At 41.9% G+C, this 15631-nt stretch overlaps 1 long non-coding RNA gene across 3 annotated transcripts in view; it reads right to left on the bottom strand.

Moving 5' to 3' along the window:
* Window positions 1-15404, bottom strand: part of LOC137327354 (uncharacterized) — a 118911-nt gene extending 103507 nt beyond the window's left edge. For 2 of the 3 annotated variants that reach the window (XR_010964431.1, XR_010964430.1), the window contains exons 1-2: window positions 15222-15404; window positions 10771-10935 (exon numbers count right to left, since the gene is read on the bottom strand). This is a non-coding gene — a long non-coding RNA (uncharacterized lncRNA). The remainder of the gene's footprint in view (window positions 1-10770; window positions 10936-15221) is intronic. The other variant, XR_010964432.1, reaches the window with a different exon arrangement.
* Window positions 15405-15631: the final 227 nt, after the last annotated feature.

Genomic DNA, 15631 nt, shown 5'->3' on the forward strand with positions numbered 1-15631 from the left:
TGTCCAATTGAGAATTGGCAAAACACCCACTGCAAGCAGACAAGTTCAAATGTCACTCCAGATTGGGATTCAAACTCGTGGCCATCTGGTTTGAGAGCCCATAGCTGGAGCTGGCAAATGGCTTCTAAAATACTGGTTTGCAATTGCACAGTCCACTGAATTTCTTGAAAAGCTATCTGTATGGCACTAAGTTGTGGCAACTTTATAGTTACATTTCAACGTCAATTTTGTTTGCTATGTAACTGCTAAGTGTAGGTTTCTAGTGGCCTGGGAGCCTTTGTTCAGACAAGGACATCAGTTCAACCAGCAGATTATTTTGTCATTGTTTTATTCAAATTAAAGTAACAGAAATATCAAAATCCCAGAGTGGAAAGTAATGAATATTTTTCTCAGACTTGTGTGATTCTCCTAACATACCGGTTTTAATGTTTAATTAGCTTAGGCTGAAGATATCACATTACTTAGCATATAACCTACTGAAAAATATAAGATATTAGGACAGGACTCTTCTTTACATTGGCCTGCCACTGTACAGCCTGTAAATCATACAACCTCCTTTCCCTCCCCCTCTGTCCTGTAGCAACACTGTGTCAGATTTACCATGTGTTCCTACGGAAGGGGGTAGAAGGAGTGTTAGTATTGAGGCACTAGTTATAAAAGCACTGCATGGTGTGTTCGGACATATTCAATTCCCAGTCTATGCTAGCTAGCTGATCTCAGCTAAGCCAGTGGTAAGGATGTTACAATTGCTTTTAATTCCCCTCAGATGGGTGAGGCCAAAATCAGCCAGGGTTGCATATTAAGTCAGGACCAGCTCAAACTTAGCTATGATGATCCCCACGGGTGGAACAGCCTGTTAACACTCTCTGTCTAGGCTCATACATGTAAAATGGCCCAGTTGGGTAAGTTATCACAGGGTACCTATAGAACCATGACCCAGCATAAGTAATGGGGTGGGGAGAACAACCTGGAGGAAAAGTACTGAGGCTCTGGCTTGACATTTTAAATGTGGTCCTACCATCCAAAATGCCTTTCACAGTGTAGAAGCAGCATATAGCCATAAAGTGGTGGAATCAATAAACAAAATCCAATCGGATGGAGGCTCTGAACAGTCTTGGAACAGTTTTAATCCTTTTTTCACCACTCTGGTTGGACTCATTCCTGGAGATTTGATCATGTGACATTTGTTAACGTGATGTGTGATTACGTGACATTTGATCATGCAACATTTGATTACGTGACATTTGCCCATTGTTTGCAAATGTTATTGCATTTACCTTAGTTGAATATCTCAATACTCTAGCATTCCTAAGCTAATGCAAGATAATTGTGTTATATTACACAAGATTTTTTTAAAACTTGATGCACGATTTGGACAGAAATGTTTTGGTATCATATTGTGCAGACATTTGTGTTCTAGGATTGAAATGCCCAAGGACAAAATCTATGGCAAACTACCCATTTACATCAGCAACTTTGCATAGCTTAGAGAGCTACTTTATTGTAACAATTATGTAATATGCTATAAAATAAATTAGTTTTACAATGTAAAAATGAGAGAGAAAGGGCCTTATTTTAATACAGAACTCTGGCACCTTAATCCAGGCTCAGCAAATGAATCTGTGTCTGCTGATTGAGAAGAGCTGCACTATTTGTAATGCTGTCTCTAGTTCGGGCAACTCCATGGAGGAAACTTTTGTTTGTCTCATAACCAGTTTCTTTCCTTTAAATTGTTATAGTGAAAGAGCAGAAAGCACACGGCGCTAGGTGAACAATTAAAATCGACTCCAAATATGACCCTGGCCCCTGGGACAAAACATGCTTCACAGCTACGTTTACTAGACACAGTAAGCAATTTGGAGCACAGGGTTTTTGGCGCATAGTCAAATCAGATTGCATAAAAAAGACCCTTTCTGTCACTTTTTTTCAGAATAACAATTTCACTTACCAGTTGCAGGCTGCACTCGGTCGGACAGTTGTAATTCTTACTAGGTTAAGCCTGGAATTTCCTCATGGCTGGCCTTGCTCTGTCTGCTGCCATAACTTTGCTGGAAGTGCAGCAGAAACACAGTTATGATGAAGTTGCACTGGCGGAGAGGTGCCAGCTATGAGGAAATTCTAGGCTGGTTCTTGCAATCGGAGGCAGAGAATGGTTAAGAAATTGTCAACAGGAGACAGAAAGTTGTAACTGCAGATCCTCGAGGAGGCGATACGCAAGAAGGGTTTAGCACCAGCAGCTGTTGTGTGAGCAGTAAAAGTACATAGCCGTACAGGCTTTTTTCCCATGTTGCTAGCAGGAGTGACTGGGAAATGAATCTTCCATTCCTGGAGACTCCCGGACAATCCAGGTGGGTTGGCAACCCCAACTGCATCAAAAACCAGGGCAGGAAACTGCTTTTTTCCTTTAAGTTATTTTTTATTTTCCAACTTTTTTCTCCTTCAAAGTATAGTCAAGCCAACTTAAATGAATAACTGATGAAAGAATAAAACATTTAAGAGAATAAAATCTCCATGCACAAATTCCTTTTCCTATGATAGTTGTCCCTATTGAATCAATAACTCTCTGGATTTATTCATTTAAACACAGTCCTGCCTTGCTAAAACAGTGTACTAAGCCCCCTTTGCCAATCAATGTGTTAAACTCACTTTACTAGCGTATGTGTCTAGTTGTGAAAATTGCATAGTAACCAATTCAGTGATGTTTCAAAGTCTTTATCACCTTCAGGTGCTCGGCCTCAAGCACTTTTGGTAATCAAAGTGATAAGCGCTTTTGTTTCGGTATGAAACCCGCCTCATCAGGTGTTAATGCTCAAACTTTGTGATACTTGTAGCTTACCCATGTACAAATCAAAAGCAAATCCTTTGGCAACAAACTGTGGCAGAAACTCTCTCTCTGTGAATAATAGAAACACCACCTCTAAAGAAGAAAGAAAACCTTGCATTTACAACTTTCACAACCTCAGGACACCCCAAAGCCAGGAAAACTAAATAGGCTGGGGCTCTTTTCTCTATAAAAGAGAAGGCTGAGGTTGGCCTGATAGAGGTCTTTTTAAAAATTATTAAGAAGTTAAGATGTAAAAAAGATGTTTCCAATTGTGGGGGAATCCAAAACTAGGGACCATAAATATAAGAGAGTCACTAATAAATCCAATAAGGAATTCGGGAGAAACTTCTTTATTCAGAGAGTGGTGAGAATGTAGAACTCGCCACCACATAGAGTGGTGGAGGCAAAAAGCATAGATGCATTTAAGGGGAAGCTAGATAAGTACATGAGGGAGAAAGGAATGGAAGGATATGTTGATAGGGTGAGATAAAGTAAGTAGAGCGGGAGGAGGCTTGTGTGCAGCATAAAAACTGGCATGTTTCTGTGCTGTAAGTTCTATGTAATAGTCAATTAAGTACTTTTTGAAGTGTAGTTACTGTTGTAATGTAGGAAACGCGGCAGCCAATTTGCGCACAGCAAGATCCCACAAACAGCAGTAGTGCACTGAAGTGTCAGCCTGGATTTTGTGCTTAAGTCTCTGAAGTGGGACTTGAACCCACAACCCTCTGACTCAGAGGCGAGAATGCTCCACTGAGCAACGGCTCACAAAAAAAGGTTCTTTCAGCCTTGGCTCTGTGGCAGTACTCTCACCTCTGAGTCAGAAGGTTGTGGGTTAAGTTGTGCCACCCAACAAAGTATCCCTTTCCATTGACGTAACACATGAAAGGGGGTAATGCATCACCATGGGTGTAAGCACATGCATAAAACTCTGCCTTTAGACTCCTACAACCCAATTCCTATAGAATGCTGTGGAATTTACTTCTGTAATATAACCATAGCAAATACAATAAGGATATTGTTTTCTGCGGAGGATAATGGCTATTGAAAAATTAAAATTATTTTGTTGACATGCTTAATTAATATCACTTGCTTTGACCCCTTCTTTCCAATTTATCTTAATTTGTCTTAATAATGGGACAGTATTGAACAGATATTCATGTGTGGCAACCATTGGCAGTTCCATTCATGAAAAGATATTATATTAGTTGGCACAGAGTGGATTAATGCAACATATGATTCAATGATCACAGGGACATGTACAGTAACATAATTCTGAGAAACAATAGCACTTCCAATTGGAAATAATGTACTTGTTAAACATAGAAATGCAATTAAAAATGGGATCTGTGTCCTTTCCCCTCTGACATAGGTTTAAACCCACACAAAAATGACAGATTGAAAATTTCCTCTTTCTGCTGGCTCGAATGATCGTTCTCTCCTCAGTTCTCTCCCCTCCTGTTCTGAATCGTTGGGGGTGATTTTCGTGTCCCTACTGCCCAGTTTGCACCTCATAATGGGCGGTGGCGGGATCAAAATCGCGTGAGAAACTGAAGTACTGATTTACAAAAATGGCTGCTGCGTTTCCTACATTACAATAGTGACTACACTTCAAGAATACTTCATTGGCTGTAAAGCAATGGGACGTCCTGAGGTTGTGAAAAGCGCCACATAATGTAAGTTTTTTTTTCCTTTTACTGCTTGTTCGGCTGCTCAGATTTTCAGGCACATCTCGATCCTGGCAGCCTCATGAATCAACTATGACATAATTAGAACCCCTGATGCCTGTGACATCTCTGCCTGCATTGCTCCCACCAGTTCCTGCTGCAGCCCACCAAACATGGGTGACAGATGCCAGGAGTTGGCCATTTTAAATGTACTTTAAAGACATCCTTAGCTGCAGAGAGGGAAAGCTGGAATCAGGCTTGGCACTAATTTCTACTGCAGTCACTTGTCTGTAAAGGCTTCTAATATTTGATCTCCTTGCATCAGTAGGCTTCAAAAATTTTCGCTGCCACTATAAATTGCTGCTCCCTTTCATGCTCCAAAGCTTCCACCCCTCCCCTTTAAGGTGCTGCTGCAGGTCTGTCAAAATTGTCTGTCTAATAGATTTTCTGCCCCCAATTAGCGAGCTGAGCCATCTGTAAGGAGCACATTTTATGTTGGCAGCTCATAGGGAGTATGGACATTACAATTGGCTTTAGTACTTCTGAGGAAGGGAACGAATCGCCAGGATTCCTATTCCAGCTTCTGATCACTGTGCAATGACCCCTGCTAGAAAGTGTGGATATCAGGTGAGAAGAGGATTGGCTTTGCGATGATGCTCTCTATGGTCAAGAAGCCCACTGACATTATAGATGAAGAATAGGCATTTTGGCAACACAACAGGGCTGTCAACACACGTGGAACCAAATCCCAGAAAGGGTTAGAGGGGTCAATTTTCGTATATGGTGTTAATCGGGTGGCTGGTGGACGGGACGTGCGTTCTGCTTACCTGATTGAGTCAAGTGGTTGGGCCTCATTTAAATGAATTCAGTGATCAGAAGCTGGAATAGGAATCCTGGCTATTCGTTCCCTTCCTCAAAAGTACTAAAGCCAATTGTAATGTCCATACTGCTGCTCCAGGTCATTTCAACTTAGAACAGACCAGTGATTGAACTTTGGATATTCCTGGTCTGTGTAGCTCAGTATTACACCAGGAAGACCAGGCTTATACAGACTTAACCCTGCTTTAGGTGGGCACAAGTCCACTGCAGCAAACTATCCATGATTTGTCAAAATTGGTATTAAATCAGCAATCTCACTCACAACAAATTTATATTGTACTCTCAAACCTGACTCTCAGAATGGACATTTGACCTCATTGTTACCAAACTTGGATGAAAGACTGGAAACAGCAGGATAAAACAAAAGCACTTCATTCAGAAACAGAAAATCAGGTTGTCACACAATCCAGCCAGACCACATACCATTCTGGAATCAAGTTTGAGAGTACACATAATTAGGCTTGTCTCAAGAGGCTCAGTTCTGCATATACCTCAGCAAGACAACTTCAAATAAATAGTTCTAATTCAAGAACAGTAATAGCTTAACTAGCTGGCATGTATCCTACCTGTTACAGAAGTTACACACCACTGGTGATAGTAATTCATTCCTCCCTCCTCCCATTATTGATTCTAGGGCTTCTGCTTTGTTTGGGTACCTTGCTTAATGGACTATTCAATATTCTATTCTCTGATAATTCCTGAAATGTAATTGTGGTTATTCATACCATCATTAACCTTTTCAAAGAAGTCATCAATTCCCTTTGCTGATATATTTGAACACATCTCTACCTTTTTGAAAATTTCAATTGACCCAGTATCCACAGATCTTCGGGTAAGAGAGTTCCAGATTTTCACTACCCTTTGTGTGAAAAAGTGTTTCCTGATTTCACTCCTAAATGGCCTAGTTCTAATTTTAAGATTGTTCCGCCTTGCTCGGGATTCTCCCACCAGAGGAAATAGTTTCTCTGTATCTACCCTATTGGATCTCTTTATCATTTTAAATACCTTGATTAGATTATCCCTCAATCTTCTAAATTCAATGGTATACAAACCAACTTTATGCAACCTGTCCTCATAGTTTAACCCTTTAAGCACTGGTATCATTCTGGTGAATCTGCGCTGTACCCCCTGAAAGGCCAATATACCTTTCCTGAGGTTCGGCACCCAAAACTGAACTCAGTACTCAAGATTGGGTCTAACCAAGCTCTTTAAAACAGATTATCTGGTCATTATTGCATTGATGTTTGTGGGACCTTGTGTGCAAATTGGCTGCCATGTTTCCTATATTACAAGAGTGACTACACTTCAAAAGTACTTAATTGGTTGTAAAATGCTTTGGCATGTCCTGAGATCGTGAAAGGAACTATATAAATGCAAGTCTTTCTTGCTGTACAACTGAAGCATCATTTCCTCACTTTTGTATTCCAACCCCTTTGGATAAAGACCAACATTCTATTAGCATTTTTTTTACACTAGCTTTTAGTGATCTGTGTACATAAACACTCAAATTTCATTGTTCCTCCACAGCTCCTAGTCCCTCACCATTTAAAAAATTCCGATTCATCTTTCTCAGATCCGAAGTGGATGACCTCACACTTCCCGTCATTGAACTCCATCTGCCACAGCTTTACCCACACACTTAGTCTGTCTATGTCCCTTTGTAACTTCTTGCTTCCATCTACATAACTTATTGTACCTCCTAACTTAGTGTCATCTGCAACGTTGAATATACAGTTCTCTATTCCTTCTTCCAAGTCATTTGTATATATATGATGAAAAGCTGAGGCCCCAGAACAGATCATTGGGGAACATCACTTGTCACATCAGAGAACATTCCCTTTATCCCTAATTTCTGTCTGCTATCTCCCAAACAATTACCAACCCATGTCACAAAGTTATCTCCAATTCCGTGCATTTTTGTTTTTGCTAATAATCTCTTTATCAAATGCCTTCTCAGATTACATAGTCAGAAAGACTGCAATGGAAAATGGCAACAAAAGGAAATCACCCTACTGCAGTAGGATTGTTATTTTGAGATTTGGACTTTAAGGCACATCACTGAGCCCGGGAGAAGCAGCATCACTCTACTTCTAATATTTGTTGTACCTGACCTGGGAGTACCTAAAACTGCCACTGTACACAAAAAACAGCTATTAAAATTATTTATTTCCAACACATTTCCCCATATACCTTTTGAACTCAAATAATCAAGTTACCTCAACCAGAATAGGTGTGAACAATCACTGATATGTCCAAATTAACTTTCATTGTCTGAAGCATGCTGGTTCAGACACCTCCTCTGAATCTTAATTTATAACTCCCAGAACTGCTATCCTGTAAATTCAGCCCCTTGAGAGCCAAATTTAACTCAGTGGTACAATTTTAACATATATTACACTAGGGTGCTCCTATGATGGTACAGTCAATAATTCCACAACGTGACAGAGACATTAACATATATGGGGAAATGTGTGGAAAAATAATTTAGATAGATGACTTGAGCTAAACAACTGAATGATGTACAGTTCTATGAGTGTATAAACTAACAATGGAAAATTGTACTGTTGAAGTTAAATTTTCTGGCATTAACCACAGTACATTACACATTGCTACGTTATGACCCGGGGATAGCTTGTCTTAATGGTATAGTTTAGCATGCCAATATATATTGTGAAAAGTAGTTGATACAATCCAGTGTGGAATTCATAGATGCCCTATTATCATGGCCACATCACGAATTCCAGGGACAATTCATCTAAGTCTGGCAATCAGCCAATCAAATGGCTCATTGAGACCGTGACTCATTACTGAAAAGACATATTCAGCCAGTCATTAACCCAAACGCCTGATTGTGTGGGAGATCATACTGAAGAGGACTGACATAGTGCAATGACTTTCAAACAAACTTTTGCCAAACATTTTAAAGCACTTTAAAAATGACAATTATAGTGTTAGAGATTGATAATAATGCAGTAATATCTGTTTTCCTTTCTACTTCTCCACTTTCTCTCCTCCCTGTTCCACAGTATCCAAACTATCTTCAGCATTTAAGAGGCTGGGATGGTTCAATCACCTTTACTTAACATGATCAGAAGGTATGTGCTTGCATGTTAAGGGATCCCTCTGTGGCTAGCTTTCCTCTTCAAACCAAATTGGCTAGACTAGGGATGTCCAGGTGTTTTATCTTTGTGCTGGGGATGTGGTTCGGGGGAGCCCCTGGCCTGCACGAAGAACTGAGAAGAGCGGATCGCCATGGCCAAACTGAAGTTTGGTATGTGGGTGTGGCGATCTCTCTCCATAACCGGCACGAACCTGGTGACAAGGTGCAAGGTACTTGCGGTGTTGCTCTATGTGGCCAGAGTCTGGCCCATTCCCCACAGCTCCGCCATCACAGTCACCCGAGATATCTTCCACTTTGTCTGGAGGTCCAAGGTGGAATGCATCCACAGAGTCACCATGTACAAGCCCCCAGTTAAAGGGTGCTCTGATCCTGATGGCCACCTTTGTGTGTTGCTGCCTCAGGATATGTGTAGAGCCCCACTACGCAAACACCAAGTGTCACTAAGTGCTGAGTTTCTCCCTGTCCGACACACTGAGAAGGCTGGGTCTGGCCACGCTGGCCGAGCAGGTGCAGGATGTCCCGTCCAGCTGGACTGTCCCCCCAACCTGTCCCAGGTGGAGAAGTTCCTGAGGAGGAACCCCTTCGACCACAAAGCCGTCAGACAGAGGTCGACGCGAAACGTTCTGAGAGTCCTGCAAGGAAAGGAGAGGGTGGACCCGATCGGGTTCTTCCCCGACCAGACGGTCGATGCCATTTGGTAGAACGTCTCGTCCCCAGAACTGACAAACAGGCACCGAGATGTAGCCTGGATGGTGGTGAGAAAGGCCCCCCCAGTGCGGTCCTTCCAACACGCATGGAACCTCAGCACTACCGCAAGCTGCCCTCAAGGCTGCGGTGGGTACAGACCGTCTGATGGGCTGGCCCTTTGCGCAGAGGGTGTGGAGAGAGATGCATTGGTATCTGTCCCGGTTTATCCCAAACAGTTCGGTAACACAGGACACTGTGCTTTACGGACTGTTCCCCAGGACGCACACTGAGATAGATATTAATTCGGTGATGGAGGCCCTTTGGTCCGCCCGAAACATGCTGGTCTTCCAGCTGAAAGAGCTGTCCATGACCGAGTGTTGCCAACTGGCACATTCCAAGGTCCAGGAGTACTTGCTGCAGGACGCATTGGAGCGAGGTGCGACCTACGCAAAGGCTCTATGGGAAAAGCCACCGTGTAAGGCCACCCTACCCTGTATTGTATACCATGAGTCAAAAGAAATACTGTGTGTTTGAATTGTAATATTGAGATTGCTTTGTGTACGATCTGTAGTGTTTTGGTTTGAATTGTACTGGTTTGGAATTGTGATATTTACATTGAACTGTGTGTATCTTTAAATGCTATGAAATTTTATAAAGTATATTTTGAATAAAAGAAAGTTTTGTCTTTGTGGGACACATCGATGTATACATGGAACCTTGGGGCACATCTGAAGTTTAAATCCATGTTTCCATTAATTTGCATATAATTCAAATTGCTAATACTAACAGATTTAGCATTTATTTGCTAACAGCCCTTACCAAACCTCCAGGCCCACAAAATTCAAAGAAGACAAATCAGTGAATAAAAAAAAAGACAGAGCTGTCTGGTTTTTAAGGGCCAGACTGTCAGGGTTGCGTACCACATGTGGAACACAGTTTGGACACCTCTGGGCTGGACCAAGGGCTACAAATTAACTTCTAGGGAGAGGCAGAATAAAAATTTTAGCTGAGATCAGATTAAAACTGGGGACTCGTTGTTAGAAGGTTCAGCTCTTGTCCTATTAATTGTTTTATTTGGTCATTATGCTTACTGCCATTCCTTGAATTTCTCACTATCGTCATTTGGAGCTGGTGATGAGTATCTTAGAGATAGTATTAATCTTAATAATAACCAAATAAAATGCTGCCATTGCTGTACCAATTCTAAGTGATTTTTGTATTAAGGCTGTGGTGCAAATAATTTGTAGAAAAACACTTGTACCAAATTATTTGTACCACAGCCTAGGAAACAGCAATGTCCAGATCTCCCATTGACTTCCTTCACACAACCCATTTGGCTATCTTAATGAAGTCAAGGGAAGATGTTACCAAATAGAAATTCTGTTAGTGAGTTTAATTCGTATTTACGGCCCAAATCCAGCAATTTCTTGACTCATGGGGAAATTGACGGAGAGCTCACATTTTTGTGAGGCTACGGTCGGAGCAGCGTAAGTCGTCCAGCAAATTGTGGCGAATCGCAACTCTCAGCTTATCTCTTCCTCTCCACAAATTGCTGGGATTTTAGGCACCAATAGCGGCGTGCACTGTGAACTCACCGTTATTTTCCCAGCAAATTCTGGGCCTGTTGGATAGGTAATTGGCTGAGATCTCGTAGACAGAGGATTGTCATTGATGGGGAGTGGACTTGAATGAAGCCTGGTCATGAGTGGAGTTCCACAAAGCTCCATGTTGGGACTGTTGCTATTCATCATTTTCATGACCTGGATTGGACATAAATGTTTCAGTTTTAAATTCTCAGGGGAAAAGGTTGGGGGAGTGGGACTAGCTGGATCGCTCTTGCAGAGAGCCGGCACGGACTTGACGGGCCGAATGGCCTCCTTCCGTGCTGTAACCATTCTATGAACTAAAATGTCTCTTTCAGAAAGTATATGGCTCAAATGATATGTCAAAAACACCTCATCTTCTGTTTGGTTAAACAACAACTATTTGCATTTATATAGTGCCTTTAACGTAGTAAAATGTCCCAAGGCGTTTCACAGGAGCGTTATCAAACAAAATTTGACACCGAGCCACATAAGGAGATATTAGGACAGGTGACCAAAAGCTAGGTTTTAAGGAGCTTCTTAAAGGAGGAGAGAGAGGTAGAGAAGTGGAGAGGTTTAGGGGAGGAATTCCAGAGCTTAGGGCCTAGGCAGCTGAAGGCAAGGCCGCCAACGGTGGAGCGATTAAAATTTGGGATGCGCAAGAGGCCAGAATTGTAAGAGTGCAGAGATTTTGGAGGGTTGTTGGGCTGGAGGAAGTTACAGCGATAGGGAGGGGCGAGGCCATGGAGGGATTTGAAAACAAGAATGAGAATTTTAAAATCGAGGCGATGCCGGACCGGGAGCCAATGTAGTTCAGCAAGCACAGGGGTGATGAGTAAACAGGACTTGGTGCGAGTTAGGATATGGGCAGCAGAGTTTTGGATGAGCTCAAGTTTATAGAGGGTGCAAGGTGGGAGGCCGGCCAGAAGAACATTGTAATAGTCTGGAGGTAACAAAGTCTAGAGGTAACAAAAGCATGGATGAGGGTTTCAGCAGCAGATGAGCTGAGGCAGGGGCGGAGACGGGCGATGCTATGGAGATGCAAGTGATGGAGCGGATATGGGGTTGGAAGCTCATCTCAGGGTCAAATAGGATGCCAAGGTTGCGAACGGTCTGGTTCAGCCTCAGACAGTGGTCAAGGGGAGGGATGGAGTCGATGGCTAGGGAACTAAGTTTGTAGCAGGGACCGAAGACAGTGGCTTCGGTCTTCCCAATATTTAGTTGGAGGAAATTTCCGCACATCCAGTACTGGATGTCGGACAAGCAGCATGGCAAATCAGAGGCAGTCTAAACTACATTGGACACTGACAAAACAAACATTATCTGTAAAGCTCTTTGTTGGATTCATATTTGTGCTGTTTTGTGCCAGTATATGTTTCCTTCTTGGGCATATGCAACCAGATCAGTGAATGATTCAGACCTTTCAAATCATTCATCTGTTTACTGTCTGTTGCCTGTTGGATTGTGCATTCTTCCTTTCTCCTTACTGAACAGATGTAATGGGTTAACATTTCATTTTGAATAAAAAGCTGGTAGGTGGGTCATTGCAAACAAGTTCCAGATCCAAAATGTCATCAATGTCAATTGCTTTATGGACAAGTTCAGTTCTAGGAAGAACCTGAGCTATACATAATGCTGAAGAGCTTGCATTGTAATCTGATGTAGGATGAATTTCTCCAAAATGATTTCAGTACCAGTAAACATGACTTGGTAACATTACCAACCCATAAACATGTGATGTTTTTTTCAATATATGCCATCATATTCTCAATTACAGTATGATACAATATGTTTCTAAATGTAGTAAAATGTCTTGCTGCCTCATGGCTGAATATGCAAAGGTTCATCATTGGTAAAGACCAGTTCTCAGCTGCTTTCTGCTTTATTTATTTATTTTTCTTTTTAAAGGGTAGACTCCTACATGAGGCTCTAGTGCAGATTTCAACGTGCAATTTCACACAGGGAATTTTCCAACCATGCCATCCTGAGCAGATGCTTAGCAAAGGCTGGATTCCTCTCCACAAAAGAAAAAACAAATTGGAATAACTATTAATCTATGCTCATGCCAATATACCTCTACTCGTAGCCATTTTTAGAGAAGTATTGGTCGAGGGTCGGGGAAATGACTGGACTCTACTTAGCTAAGGAAGTATGTGGGAGAGGGGTAGAGGCGGAACTCCAAAGGAAAAAAAATCAGTACTCCAAAGCCTGTGAGAAAGGTATCCCATCATTCCTTCCAATACGTATGATTCTAAACATACATAACTATGGAATAATAGCACACTTGATTGCTATTCATCAAATGTGCCCAGAGGACCAAACATACACACACCGTTCAATGAAAATGGAGGTGCTTGCTGGATCTAATGGTGATTTCCTGCTCCTAAAAATCTTATACTCCACGGCATTACATCACTGCTACTATTTTTAAAAAATGTCTTCCGTTTTTGTCCCTTCCTATAAAAGCACTAACTTTTGCTGGGGTGAAGTTCCACATGCACTTGGCAGTCCTCCTGTACATTGCCCAAATGGCCATTTTTCATGTATGGATCTAGACTGTTAGCATGGTAACACTCAAGGAAACCACAACTGAGCCTGATTCTGTCCTCAACATATGTTCATAAACAGATCCTCTCCAGCAGAGATCACTGGATAGCAGTCAAGATATGGACCCCTGGCTGATTTTTCACTTCCCATTCCAGGGGTGCTTAAGTTATCTGTACCTGGGATAGCTAACTCAGGACAGATCATTGTAAACAATTTTACAACACCAAGTTATAGTCCAGCAATTTTATTTTAAATTCACAAGCTTTCGGAGGCTTCCTCCTGACGAAGGAGGAAGCCTCCGAAAGCTTGTGAATTTAAAATAAAATTGCTGGACTATAACTTGGTGTTGTAAAATTGTTTACAATTGTCAACCCCAGTCCATCACCGGCATCTCCACATCAGGACAGATCAGGGATTGGTTAACTCAGGACAGACTGGAAATTGAACCTTGAAGCTTCCTGATCTGATTTTTGAGCTTAGTATTACATTCTATTTTTAGCCATCCCAGGAAGTTCTTTTCCAACTAATATAATTTGCTATTTTAATCTTACTGCATTAATTATGTGAATGCAAATAATCTATTTGTATAACAAAGTAAGAATATTAAATTGCTTGTTATGTTATATGGATACATGTTTTGGATTTGACAGACCATTTTATCCTAATTCAGAACTAAGTCTATATCCCATTATTTGCTGTTGAACGAAAAATCTTTCCAGTTTATGAATTATTTAAAAGAGCAGGAATTGACTGCAATTAGCGACAACCGGCGAGTGCAACCGGGCACTCACACTTTCATCATATTTGGGCTGATCAGAGGAGGAAGCAAACTGCTTCTGCAAAGTTTCAGTTGCTATATAGAGACAGTAGTTTCAGTCACTGATTTCAATGATTAGACAAGTTTTATAAATAGACTGTAATGGGAGGCAATGACATGACTGGTTGATTATTCCAGTTTATATACTTTTTCCTCTGAGAAATTGTTTCCTTTGATGGCTTAGTTTATAATTGCATCACCCAGTGTGGAACTGAGCAATAAAGACCAGAAAGTTTCCAGGTTGGATCCTCAGCCTCAACTGAATTAGCTAATCTCTGCCATGACTGGATGGATGCTACAATTGACCTCAGCACTCCTAGCTAAAGAGAAAAAAAATCAGATAGGATTCCTACTTAAATTCTTCCATGGCCTTGCCCTATATGGTGTCCAAGCTTATATCCTCTGCTCTTCTCCAGCGGCTTTCTGCGTATTTCTGCGCTTCACCACAAGTGACAGAGCCATCAGTCATTCTGCCGCAGCACTCACTTCCCTAGTCCTCTGCCTTACCACACCCCTATTTTCAGAAGGCTCTTTTAATCCTACTTCAACTATGCCTTGGTCAAGTTCCCTAACTCTCCTTGCAAACTCCTGCTTGGCATCTGGTTCCTTTTTGTAAAGCACCTTAAGACGTTTTGCTGAGTTAAAGACACAATAAAAGTGCAAACTATTGTATTGGAGGACGACTACCATTTATGAAACTGTACACGGAGGTGGGCAGGGGGGAGTGCAAAGTACAGCTCCTTTAAAGCAGAATTTTGTTGCAACTATTTTAAAGACGCTTTGTTTGTTCCTGTATTAAAAGATTCATTGATTTAAAGTAAAATAAGCACTCCCCTGTATTTTTCTTAATTTAGAAAAAAATCTGCATACTGCTACCAACAGAAGTGAAACACCGAATAGTGTGAATTTAAAATTCCCTCCAGACTGGCCCGTGTCCACGCGAGCTGTACTCATGCCGGAAGTGCTTTCTCCCTTTGTTTACAATTCTACTCGTCACTCCATTGGTTCTTCTTTATGTAAATGACATGACGTAGCCGCCTAACTTCCGCGTTTTATCAATGGTGCCTGCCTGGAGTTTCCATTTAAGGACTGCCCTTACCGGACATGATTAAACAATCACGCGTCTTCGACTCGCGAGCAGCTTCCTCTATAAGTGTCTAGGGTATCATCGCTCACAAGCGGGCCTGATACAGGAGCCGCGGATCGCAGCCACACCGTTACATTGACGACATCGATCATTAAAGCGTCGCAGCGCCCATGGGCCGTGTGGGCCGGTGCTGTTTGAGGAGCCTCCGATTGGTCAGATCTGATTGTCAATTACCCAATGAAACCTATCAATGAAACCGCCCCCTCCCTTTCCGTAGATCTGATTGGTCGAGCGAACCTCCTGTCCTTTGCGCAATTGGTCACCTGAAGCGCCAATCAGAAACGCGCAGTGCCGCAGCGCCAGCCCCCTGCCTTACAATGATTGGTTCCTAACGGTGTCAATCTCGACTGCCCTTGGTCACC

This window comes from Heptranchias perlo, chromosome 11, assembly GCF_035084215.1.
Source record: "Heptranchias perlo isolate sHepPer1 chromosome 11, sHepPer1.hap1, whole genome shotgun sequence".
NCBI lineage: Eukaryota > Metazoa > Chordata > Chondrichthyes > Hexanchiformes > Hexanchidae > Heptranchias > Heptranchias perlo.